Below are 13,001 nucleotides of genomic sequence, written 5' to 3' on the forward strand. Positions count from 1 at the left end.
AATCAGTGGCACTGATTACATTTACAATATTGCGCAACTATCACTCCTATTTCTAAAACTATTTCTTCGGTAGGAGGAGAAGCGCTTAAAGCAGGGTGAGCGAGTGCGGGAGCGGGGTTGGACCCAGAGCTGAGGCCTCCCTCCCGCCTCAGTAGATGAAGCCCAGGGCGGCGGCAGCGGCGGATGGGCGGGGTTGGGGGAGTGACTGGGCAGTGCCGGCGCAGGAGATGATGTTTCCAGTTATGGTGACGCAGGGATCACAACCAACATAATCGCCACAGAAGCGCTATGACATTATCTCTCCCATCAGCTTAGCAGCCCCCTAGGAGCCTGACTGCCTGCTTACACGGAAACTAATTGAGACTCTGAAGCTCTTTGGGGTTTTTGAAGAGGAAGAGGAACTGCGGCGCAGGATTTTAAATTGGGGAAATTAAATAACCTGGTAAAAGAGCGGATACCAGAAATCAGTGAAAGCAAGAATCTTCCACAATCTGTAATTGAAATTGTTGGTGGAATTTTTTTACATTTGGATCTTATAGATTAGGAGTACATTCAAAAGGTGCCAATATTGATGCATTGTGTGTTGCACCAAGATATGTTGATCGAAGTGACTTTTTCACCTCGTTCTATGACAAGTTGAAATTACAGAAAGAAGTAAAGGATTTAAGAGCTGTTGAAGAGGCATTTGTACCATTTACCAAATTATGTTTTGACGGGATAGAAATGGATATTTTGTTTGCATGATTAGCACTGCAGACTATTCCAGAAGGCTTGGACTTACGAGATGACAGTCTGCTTAAAATTTTAGATATTAGATGCCTAAGTCTTAACAGTTGCTGAGTAACCGATGAAATTTTACATCTAGTACCAAACATCGACAACTTCAAGTTAATCCTGAGAGCTATCAAACTGTGGGCCAAACGCCACATCTATTCCAATATATTAGGTTTCTTCCGTGTTGTTTCCTAGGCTATGTTAGTAGCAAGAACTTGCCAGCTTTATTTAAATGCAATAGCATCAACTGTTGTACATAAATTTTCTTAGTATTTTCTAAATGGGAATGGCCAAATCCAGTCCTACTGAAACAGCCTAAAGAATGTAATCTTAATTTGCCTGTATGGGACCCAAGGGTTAGTATATTATTTTTTTCCCCTACAAATTCACACTGTGCAGTAACAAAAATCATCTGCATAAAAAATAAATAAAAATAAAGAATAAAAGAATAATAAAACTATTTCGTCAACTCAAGCAGAAACTCTGTACCCAGTAAGCAATAACTTCCCTTTACCCTCCCTCTCCCTAGTCCCTGGTAACCTCCAGTCTCCTATACGTCTCTGTTAATTTGCCTGTTTTAGATATTTTATATCCATGGAATCATACATACGATATTGTCCTTTTGTGTCTGGCTTACTGCTTTTAGAATTTTTTTTTAATTCATCCATGCTGTCAGCATGCTTCAGAACTTCATTTTATGAATGAATGCTATTCAATTGTATGTGTAGACTACATTTTGTTTATACATTCTTCTGTTGATGGGAACTTGAATTTTTTCCACCTTTTACCTATTTGAATAATGCTGCAATGGACATTCATGAACAAGTGTATGTTTGTGTTCCTGTTTTCAATTTTCTTAGGGATATACCTAAAAATGAACTTGCTGAGTCACATGGTAATTCCGTTTAACTTTTTGAAGAACTGCCAAAGTGTTTTCCATAGCAGCTTTACTATGTTGCATTCCCACCAGCAATGCTCAAGTGTTCCAATTCTCCACATCCTTGCCAAGACTTGCTATTTTCCATTTTTTCCCTTGATTATAGATATTCTACTGGATGTGAAGTGGTATCTCATGCTTTTACTTTGCATTTTGTTATGATAAATGATGTTGAACACCTTTTCATATGCTTATTGGTCAGTCTCCAAAGTTTCCAAAGTATATCTTCTTTGGAGATTCAAGTCATCTCACCATTCTTAATTTGCTTGTCTTCTTGTTGAGTTGTAGGGTTTCCTTTTGTGTTCTGAATATTAAGCCATTGAATTGTGGTCAGAGGAGATACTTTGTATTATCCTAATCTTTTCAAATGTATTGAGACTTGTTTTGTGGCCTAAATGATGTTCTATCCTGAAGAAGTTTCCATGTGCACTTAAGAAGAACGTTTATTCTGCTGTTGTTATGTGGCATGTTTTATACGTTTGTTAGGCCTAGTTGGTTTATAGTGTTGCTTAAGACTTCTGTCTTTAATGATCTTTTGTCTAGATGTGATATCCATTACTGAAATTGGGGTGTTGAAGTCTCCAAGTAGTAGTTTAGAACTGCCTATTTCTCCCTTCAATTCTGTCATGTTTGCTTCATATATTCTGGGGCTCTATTGTTCCATATATATATGCTTATAATTGTTTTATTGATGAATTTAACTTTTTATCAATGTATAAAGTCCTTCCTTGTCTCTTGTGACTCTTTTAAACTTAGAGTCTATTTTGTTTAATAATCCTATAAATATACAGCTCTCTTTGGGTTACTATTTGCATGAAATATGTTTTACCATTCTTTCAATCTATATGTGTCTTTAAATCTAAAGTGAGTCTCTTATAGACAGCATGTATAGTTAGAGCATGGTTTTTATCCATCCTGGCAATATGTCTTTTGATTAGAGAGTTTAATGCATTTACTTTTCAAGTAATTACTGATAAGGAAGAACTTCTACCATTTATTTATGTATGCCTTATACATTTTGGGGGCCTCTTTCCTGTGCATGGGTCTCATGTTCCTGTTTCTTTGCATTGACAAGGACTCCCTTCTTGACCAAATTTTAATCAACTCCTTTGAGTGGTCTTCTTGACTTGGCCCTGTCCTTGGGCTGTCAAGAACAGTTTTTAGTAAAGAATCCTGTTGAGCCCAGTTCTAGCAAAAATCCTGCAAAGACAGTTTAGCAAGAATCCTCCCACACTTGAAATTCAATTAATTTCCTCTGCTCATCACTCTAAATACCTTATCAATTTGCTTTTGGTAATTTTTAATCTAATGACTCCCTTTCCCTGCCTGCTGATTATAAATACCCTGCTATCACTGTTGTGTTCAGAGTTGAGTTCAATCTCAAGGAAAAAGTCTTCCTTTGATATTTAACTCTGTCCATTGTAATTTTTCTTTGACAGTATATTTTATACTTTTTGTTGAAATCTGTATGGTTTAGGTAATAAATTTTAGCATCTTTGGATGCTGATTCACTTCCCTCTTTTCCTTACTCCTTGTTTTGGTTGTTGTTTCCTCATTTGTTTTGTGACTGGGCTAGGCTATGTTAGTGAAGCCTATCTCCTCCGCTGTGTGAAACGTTTGGTATCACTCTTCAAATGGTGCAAACTTGGGCACATGCACAGGCATCCTGGGATTACAAGTGGTTTTTACCAACACTCTTTTTGACTATCTCTTTCTCTGATCTCCTTGTTAAACTGTCTGCTTCATTTGGTATTACATTTGGACTTTTAAGCTCTGCTAATTATAGACTGATTGCTCTGTTGTTTTCAACAAAGCCTTGGGGCATTATATGCTCAACAGTCTGATCTTATTAAATTCAGTCAGGAGTAGCTTTTGAGGCCAGTCTTTGAAGTTTATTCTGACCCCCAGCAAATTCTTCTTTACTGACTCGTTCCCTGATTTTCTCCGTGTACTAGCTGACCTATGGTTTAACTTATTGTTCTTAATGAAGGGAAGCATTTTGCTTTCTAGTATGTCTTTAAGCTTGATCTTCACCAGACTGTGCTTGAAATGGTCAGTTCTTTTGGGGAGAGCTTAGGAGCCCTCTGTTTTTAAGGACTGCTTCTTTCCCAGCGCAAAGACTCTGAGCTGCTTATGCTAGGTAGGGCAGTAGCCTCTGGGTTTTTTGGCTTGCTTCTCCTGAGGTAGAACCTCTGCTCTAAGAGCAAGCTGGGATAAGGGCAATCAGGGCCCGTATGTTCTTGGTCTGCCACTGTTGGGTAGAGCCTTTGCCCTATATGTAGTGACTGGTTAAAAGAAGGGAATCCATGACCTCTTGGCTATAGTCACCAAGAACTTAGCCTTTTCAACTCTAATTTAGAGGGAATGAGAAATGCTGGGGCATGCCCTCCCAGTGAGATATCATATTTTTTGACTGGGAGCTGATGGGAAAGGGAACCCTGTCTTCTTGGCCAGGTCTGTCCAGAACAGAGTTTATTTTAAGCTGAGATAGGGGTGGAAAGGAAGGAGGAAGAAGGTCTTTGTTCAAATACCATAAACTCTTGCTATTTTTGCCAAGTTTTAGTAGATTTTTCTTGAGTTAATATTTCTTCATTTGCTGTTTTCCCTTAGGACAATTTCTAGAGACATTAAATGTTTTTATTAGGGTTTTTTTTTTCTGTTTTGCTTGTTTTGCTCTCAAGTGGGTCTTCATAGATCCTTCTTCTGTCATCCCCAAAGTGGACATTATGTCACATTTTAAATTGCAATTCAAGTCATTTTGTAGATATGAGACTGTTCAGATTTTCTAGTTTCTCTTTTTTCCTGTTTGGTAAGCTGTGTCTTTTAATAAATCCATACATTTAATCTAAATTCTTAAATTTGATGATATGAAGTTGCTCATATTATCCTTTTATTATCTTTTTAAAATCTGTAGAATATGTACTGTTCTCTCTTTCATCCCTGACATTTATTTTGTGTTTTCTCTCTTTTTTTCTTAATCAATTTTTTAGAGGGTTTTGATTTTATTAGTATGTACATAGAATCAAATTTTGTCTGTTTCTTCCTTTTGTATACTTACTTTCTCTTTGATTAATTTCTATTCTTAATTATTTCTTGCCCTTAGAATTGTGTCCTAGGATTTATGTTGGTTTTTTCTCCAAAATGTATTGACAAGCAAACTTGGATCATTGATATTTTTCAGCCTTTCTTCTTTCCTAATGTATGCATTTAGAAACATAGAATTTATTACTAAGCACAGGTAGCTGCTTCCCACAAGTTTTCGTATGCTGTGTTTTCATTATCACTCAATTAAAAATAGTGCTAAATTTGATTGTCATTTCTGTTTTTACCCATGAGAATTATACTGATTAATTTCCAAACACTTTGAGATTTTCTTGTTGTTATCCATTTATTAATTATTAGCTTTATTCATCTGTCATCAGAGAACATATTCTGAATTATTTCAATAATTTGAAATTTGTTGATATTTGGTTAATGGATACGGTAGAAGGTCAAATTTTAGCAAATGTCCCATTTCCCTAGAAAAGAATTTATACTCTGCAATTGTAGGTTGTATTAGTCTATATATGTAAATTAGGTCAAATTTGTTAGTTTTGTTGCTTAAATCTTCAGTAATTCTACTAATATTTTTTCTGATTCTTCTATCAATGTTTTGTAGAGGTATATTTGCATGTCCCACAATGATTTTAGATTTCTCTATTTCTTCTTTTATTCTGATATTTTTTGTATATATGTTAAAGCAATGTTATTAGAAGCATACAGATTTAGAATTTTAGTGCCTTAATATTAGCTTGGCCATTTTATCATTATAAAAAATATCTCTTTATCTCTAGTAATATTTCTTGCCTTAAGGCCTACTTTGTTGGATATTTTCATAGCTGCATCAGCTTCTCTTTGGTTAAGGCACAAATGCACTATTTTTTCCATCTTTCTGTGTCCTTACATTTAAGGTATGTCTAAGAGGCATATAATTTATTATTTTTATCTAGTCTAATTTGAAGTGTTCAGTCTGTTTACATCCACTCTAATTATTGACATATGTTTGTTTATGTTACTATTTGTTTTCTATTTGATCCTCTTGTTCTATGTTCCTATTGACTAAATTAGAACAGGAGTTCTTAATAGAGGAAACTTGTCGACTCCATAAACTTGTGTTCAAAATTATGTGCACGTATGTGGGCGGAGGTGGATATTTTCATTTCTTCAAGGTATATGCATGGCTGAGGAGAGACTGTAGTTCACATTAGTTTCAGAAAGGAGTTTGCTATCATGGGTAAAATTTTGATGTCTTTACTGATATTTTTCTGATTGTACTATTAGTTACCAAGAAACTCACATTATTCTTTCTCACCATAATTATGCATTTTTCTACTTGTCCCATTATTCTGATTTTTATTTTTTGCTTAGTGTCTTTAGCTGCATATAAATAAAGAATTCTGATACCATCCTGGTAAATTGAGTTTTTTTCTTTATTAATGTCCCTCTTTACCTATATAAATGCCCATTGCCTTGAATTCCACCTTATTTGATATTTAAAAAGCAATACCAGTATTCTTATAGATACAACTTTCATAGTATAACTTTCGACATTCTCTTAGGCTCACTCTTTCTCTGTTCTTATATTCAATGTGAATCTTATACAATTATCTTATAGTTTTATTTTTACTTGAAATACTGAGGGACAGAATGGAGATTTAGACCCAACTAGAACTGACAGGTTCCAGCACCTGGACTCTTAGAGCCTGAGCTATATTGCTTCCCTAAATATTGCGAGTCTTCTCTCTTCTCAGTCTCCGTGCTCTCCTTAACTGAGCCATTCACTTCTGCAGTTGTCACTACAGTCTTAGTGATAAGGACACCCAGTTCCACATGTCTAGCCCAAAATACTCTTTGGCTCTACAGACTTTAATCCAACTCTCTAGTGGAACTCCCCTCCTAAATGTCCCAAGGGTACCTCAATCTCAACAGGTCCAAAATTTGTTCCACCATTAGTCGAGAGTAACCCTGTTTCTTTGTCCTAGGCTTTCCTGCTCAGTGATGTTTAAGCTGCAATGCTGGCTTTGTTCACAAGGTGGCCCTTTACTCTACTTTTTAATTTTCTTCAATAGCCATCCAAGTCTTGTTAAAAGAGAAAAATGAATCTGTCATTATTTTAAAAAACAAGTTTAAGAGGTATTATTTATCCCACAATACCTATTTGTTTTTGAAAATGTGTATGAATCAAAAAGATTGAAGAAATCTATTTGGCACATTTCTCTCCCATGAAACATGCATTCATACAACAAATGTCTATCTTCTCCCTTTGCTGACAGGTGTCAAATTTCTACCAGATGGCTTTTCTGTGTCCTTGCTTCTACTTCCCGATAGTTTCTGCTCCCTCCTAATTTCATCTTCCTTATAACTTGGGATAATTATGATGATCTCTCAAGTACTCAATGTTAGGGACTCCATTTTTTTTTCCTTTTACTTTTTTTTCCTTTTTGGTTCCCAACATTAATTGCCTGATTACCTCCATGATGCCCAGTTTTATTCAATGTAAGGGAGAACATGATTCCCTTTAGAAGAAACAACAGGACTGGAATTTGCCACTACTAAAATATTTTCAAAAAAACAACATATTTAGGCACATGAAAAAATGCTCAATCACTAATTATCAGAGAAATGCAAATCAAAACTACATTGAGGTATCACCTCACACCAGTCAGAATGTCCACAAATGACAAATGCTGGAGAGGCTGTGGAGAAAAGGGAACCCTCCTTCACTGCTGGTGGGAATGCAGTTTGGTGCAACCACTGTGGAAAACAGTATGGAGAGTCCTCAAAAGACTAGGAATAGACTTACTGTATGACCCAGGAATCCCGCTCCAGGGCATATATCCAGAAGGAACCCTACTTCAAAATGACACCTGCACCCCAATGTTCATAGCAGCACTATTTACAATAGCCAAGACATGGAAACAGCCTAAATGTCCATCAACAGATGACTGGATAAAAAAGAGGTGGTATATTAATACAATGGAATACTATTCAGCCATAAAAATGACAACATAATGCCATTTGCAGCAACATAGATGTCCCCGGAGAATGTCATTCTAAGTGAAGTAAGCCAGAAAGAGAAAGAAAAATACCATATGAGATCACTCATATGTGGAATCTTAAAAAAAAAAGACATAAATACAAAACAGAAACAGAATCATAGACATAGAATACAAACTTGTGGTTGCCAAGGGGGCGGGAGGGATGGAAAGGGACAGACTGGGATTTCAAATGTAGAATAGATAAACAAGATTGTACTGTGTAGCACTGGGAAGTATTTACAGGATCTTGCGGTGGCTCATAGTGAAAGAGAATGTGACAATGAATGTATGTATGTTCATGTATAACTGAAAAATTGTGCTCTACACTGGAATTTGACATAACATTGTACAATGACTCAATAAAAAATGTTTAAAAAAACATTATTTCAAAATCATATTTAAGAAAATAGGTGGCTGTCTCCAGTTGTTCCAATCACTGCTTTAGAGAATTTATTATTTGTCTTGTTCGGAGGCTGAGAGCACTGACTCTGGGGTTTGGGTTATATGCTGGTTTTACAACTTACTAGCTTTACAACTTCAAGAAATTTACTTAACTTCTATGTGCCTCAATTTCCTCCTATGTGAAGTGGATACGTTGATAGTATAGCCCTCACAGATTTCTCCTGAGGAATGGATCGATTAGTACCTGTAAATAGTTTAGAACACTGACTCAAATAAGGTACACCCTAAAAATATGTTATGAATATTATTACATTAACATTATTTACTGCGTGTTCCAAATTAACATGATGAGATATATATATATATTCAGAATTGTTTTAATGGCAATACAATTGAAACTGTACAAAAATATATAAAAATCTGACATTGACACAAATACCAATAGAAAAATTACCTTTTATCACACATCCATTCCCAAATGTCACTGGTGTTGAATTCCTTTCTGTCTTTTTCTGTTTGTGTATGCACATTCCCATATCTATTCATACACCTTACTTTCTTGATTATTAGATAATAGCTTCAGCAACATACACCATTAATTCAGTAACACCTTCGAGAAAAAATAAAAAATCACATAAAATTTTCACACTTATTTTATGATGTATCCCAATATGAGAAATGTTGAACAATTTTAAAAAATCGATCCTGACATAGAATAAGACAGTTTAGGTCATGCAATATATGCATTGCTAGGATCCCTGATATTTTGTTGTATTTCCTTGTAGTCTTTTTCTAGGCCTATTTGTACTTACTACAGACTGAATGCTTGTGTCCCTTGAAATTCATATTTTGAAACCTAATCCCTACTGTGGTGGCAATTGGAGGTTGGGCCTTTGAAAGAGGATTAATTCCTGAGGGTGAAGCCCTCATGAATTGGATTAGTGCCATTGTAAAAGGGGCCCTAGAAATCTTCCTTGCTTCTTCCACAATCTGAGGGCCCAGGGAGATTGCAGTCTATGAATCAGGAAGCACGCCCCCTCCAAAAACCAAATCTGCCGGCACCTTGATCTTGGACTTCCTGCCTCCAGACCAGGGAAAAATAAATTTCTGTGAATTAAGCCATCCAGTCTATGGTATTTTTGTTATTGCAGCCTGAATGCACTAAGGCAGTACTCAATATAATTGTTTCCACTGTACTACCAGTGGCTCTCCAGTGTTAGCACACATCAGAATCTCTCAGGGGAGCATGTTAATAATATATGTTTTAGGACCCAGTTGGAAGTGTGCTTGATTCATGTAATCCAGGGAAGGAGACCAAAGCCTACATTGTCAACAAGAGAGAGTGTTACTGAGTCCAAGCTCCTACTGCTCACCACAGGACAGGCCAATACATCAAGAGATGAGATGTTGGGGCAAAGAATAGCGACTTTATTGAGAAAACCAGCCGACCAAGAAGATGGTGGACTAGTGTCCCAAAGAACTCTTTTACCAGAGTTAGACTTCAGGCTTTTATCCTAAAAGGGGAAAGAGTGTGACTGGTTGTTGCAAGCTTCTTGGTGTGCACCAGACCCTGGAGGGGGTGTGATAGTCCTTTGTTCTTGTAGCTGTCCAGGTAGATCTGGTCACAACGTTCCTGTAAACCTCCAACAAGACCAACTCTGTTCTGCAACTTTTTATCTCTATATAAATGAAAAGTGTTATACTTTTAAAGGTCAAGCCTGGGAGGCAGAACCTTGATAAAGGGCTATTATGTATATTCCAGGCTATCAGTAACATTCCTTTACAAAGGTACAGAGCCAGCATGACTAAGAACAGGCAACAGGCACAAAGGTAAACCTAAAGTAATAGATCCAATATGGGGTCAAGTTTTTTCTTCTACAATAGGAGATTCTAAAGCAGGCAGTCTGTGTGACACACTTTTGAAAATCTCACTAAATTTTATTCATGTTTTAATTTTGCATGCCATCTGTCCTCTACTGGGGTCCTTGGGATATGCAAGTCTTTGCCTCTAGAGAAATGAAATGACTTACCTGCTGTTCTTCAGCCAGGAGTAGAACTAGGGAAAGGACTTGAGGATCCCCACAGAGTCAGAATGGCCATATTGAACATTTATTCAATATTTATAATATGTCAAACATTGTAATAGACATCAAGAGTATAAGGTTAATAAAGAAACTGTATGTACTATGAGACTAGAACAGTTCTGCAGAGGAGTAATTGCTAACACTGTTAGGAATTTTTTTATCTTACAAAATACTTTAAACTCTTTCATGTAGGGATAAGATCAAATTTGGGGAATGTTACTCAGTTTTGATCAAAGAAGGTGAATATCTGTGTAATTTTTACACTTCATGTGTGTCTGTTGCCCTAGTGAGTAGGTCTGCCAAGAATTTTTTCTATGAGAGACTGTGGAGTGTCCTGAGAGAGAAGTCGTCTCCGGAAATAACACAGCAGGCAGAAAAAGCCAATGTTTTCACCATCTGAAGATTATTCCTATAAATTTTTACTAGTAGGAAAACAACATAATCTTTATTATAGTTAATATAATAAGTGGCTGACTCTAACTGTTCAAGTCATCATTTTATTTTTTATCATTTATTTTATTAATGAAATCTCTTATTCATGTCTAGATTCAGCACTCTCCACCCAAAAGGAATCATGTCTGAGTCCCTGTAGAGCTGAGGACCTATAAGTAAAATAAAAGAGGCCTGTTTTTACTAAAACCTTGGTTAAGATGTTATTTCCTGAGGCACATTTATGTAGTACCCACCTTCATAAGTGTGATAATGATTTCATAGAAATTAGAAAGGCTTTGTCATCTTGAGGACTCCAACACATCAACCTCTGTCAACATAAGGAAAAAGACAAAAGAGAAGTAACAGTAGTGTCTAGATGACATGGCAGCATTCAGAGGACGGTAGCACTTACTTCTTAGATGCCTGAAATTTTTCCTGGGCACAGGTTAGATATCCCTCAGCCCTCCTTGAATATCAATGGTGTTTGGGGTTCTGAAAGGGCAGGAGTCTGGGGTAAAGTCCCAGCTAACGAAGTTCACACATACAGTACCTCATCTGATCCACTCAGCAGCCCTGGGAGGTAAATAATATTCCCTTTTGACAGATGACAAGGGTGACCCTTTAAAGTAATGTCAGGGTAATGAATACTAGGGTTATACTGATAAACAATAAATTCTAAAAAATAACTTGAAATGCATTTTTGTTCTTTAAACAAGTTTAATTGAAGACACTTTTTTAAAAGGCAGTTTTTATTTAAAGACACTTTGATTACATTTAATGGTAAAAGTAATAAATACAAATTTGGGGGAAAATACAGCTATCAAAAAGAAAGAAATTAAATCATTTACAAAAATGACATCTAAAGATAAACATCCAGATTTTAGTATGTATACTTTAAGACTCATTGTTAATATATGTAATATATAAATATATATGCTTTAAAATGAAGCAACAATAAATTTATACATTGCTTTCTAACTTTTTTTTTTTACTTTCAAAATGTATAATGAATATCTTTGTATTCAAATAGGGGAAATACCTCTGCTTATAATGAAAAACATGTTGATTTTGGTCAGAATGCTATATTCAAATAGATGCTGGCGATACTGAAAGTTTTAAAACAACTGAATGAGTAAAATCACATCAAGAAAAGGCAAAGAAACAGAAAGCAGGGTTGAAAAGTATTAACCTCAAAAGAAACCTCAGTTTTCAAGGCATAAGGAAAATTCATCATGGTAGTAATGATAAGGGTGATCCTACTAAGGCCAGATGGACTGTACCTTAACTTCATTGCCCGCAGTTTAACTTTCTCATCTCTTCGTTGAACCTTTCCGTATCAACAAGCCTAAAATTCTGGGAAAGTAGAGCCCAGTCCCCTCCAGCAGTGCCTTCAGGCTTCTGGTTTTCATTCCATCCCACAAGGTGAGATTTTCTCTCTATTCAGCACAGAGGCCAATTCCCCTCCTTCTTTTTCCTTTCTTTTTTATTCCTGGGGGGCATTTTCCATGTTGAGATTTTTTCCCCCTGCTTATCCCACTTTGGACTCCATTACTCCTAGAAGACAAAAGGCAAGTGAAAGGGCTGAATGTTCGAGGGAAAGATCAGCACCGAGGACAGAGGCCCTACTACGCACCTTTCAAGATTCAGATATCAACGGTTTTTGAAATTCTATTTTACCCACCTGAAAGGACTCGTGCGCCCTCTAGGGCCGCCAGCCACAGCTCCCCTCCCCCACTCTTGCTTCTCTCTCTTGTCTTCTTTAAAGCTCACCATTTTTTCCTGTACGTAGATCCTTCTCCAGTTCTATTCAGGCACCGAAAGGGAGAATCTGAAGGCGAACCTCAGACTGAGCTCCTTTCCCGCCCCCAAAACACTGTTCCTTGCATCGACTGCGCCTATCCTTGCCGTCTGCTCCTCCGCCGCCTCATTCTCGCCGCTAGGTTCGTGGCCCTGACCCGATGACCATCAGATCCTGCAGATGGTTGGGGTTTGGGGAAGCGGGGACAGCTGCAGAAAGAACTCAGTGCTGATCCGCGGCCGCTCAGCCCTTCCTGGACCCGCGCAGCGTCTCCCAGCACCATATATCCCAGCTTTGTCCCTCTTTATCCAACGTCTTTCTCCATAGCCATCCTCAGCCTTTGGTATTCCTCCTCTTTTTAAATACACACAGTGGTGGAAGAAGGATGACTATTTAAAATCAAAATTTTACTCTCCATGTCTCTTTGTTTCCTTCTCCTGTGATTCGTGTCCACACCCTTACTTCCAAAATGTTTTGCACCCAAATGGGCATGGACC

At 37.0% G+C, this 13,001-nt stretch overlaps 1 pseudogene; it reads left to right on the top strand.

The window, feature by feature from the left end:
- The first annotated feature begins 227 nt into the window (after positions 1-227).
- LOC102528660 (poly(A) polymerase alpha-like) lies at positions 228-12,668 on the top strand (annotated as a pseudogene).
- Positions 12,669-13,001: the final 333 nt, after the last annotated feature.

The sequence above is a fragment of the Vicugna pacos genome, chromosome X (assembly GCF_048564905.1).
Source record: "Vicugna pacos chromosome X, VicPac4, whole genome shotgun sequence".
Classification (NCBI taxonomy): domain Eukaryota; kingdom Metazoa; phylum Chordata; class Mammalia; order Artiodactyla; family Camelidae; genus Vicugna; species Vicugna pacos.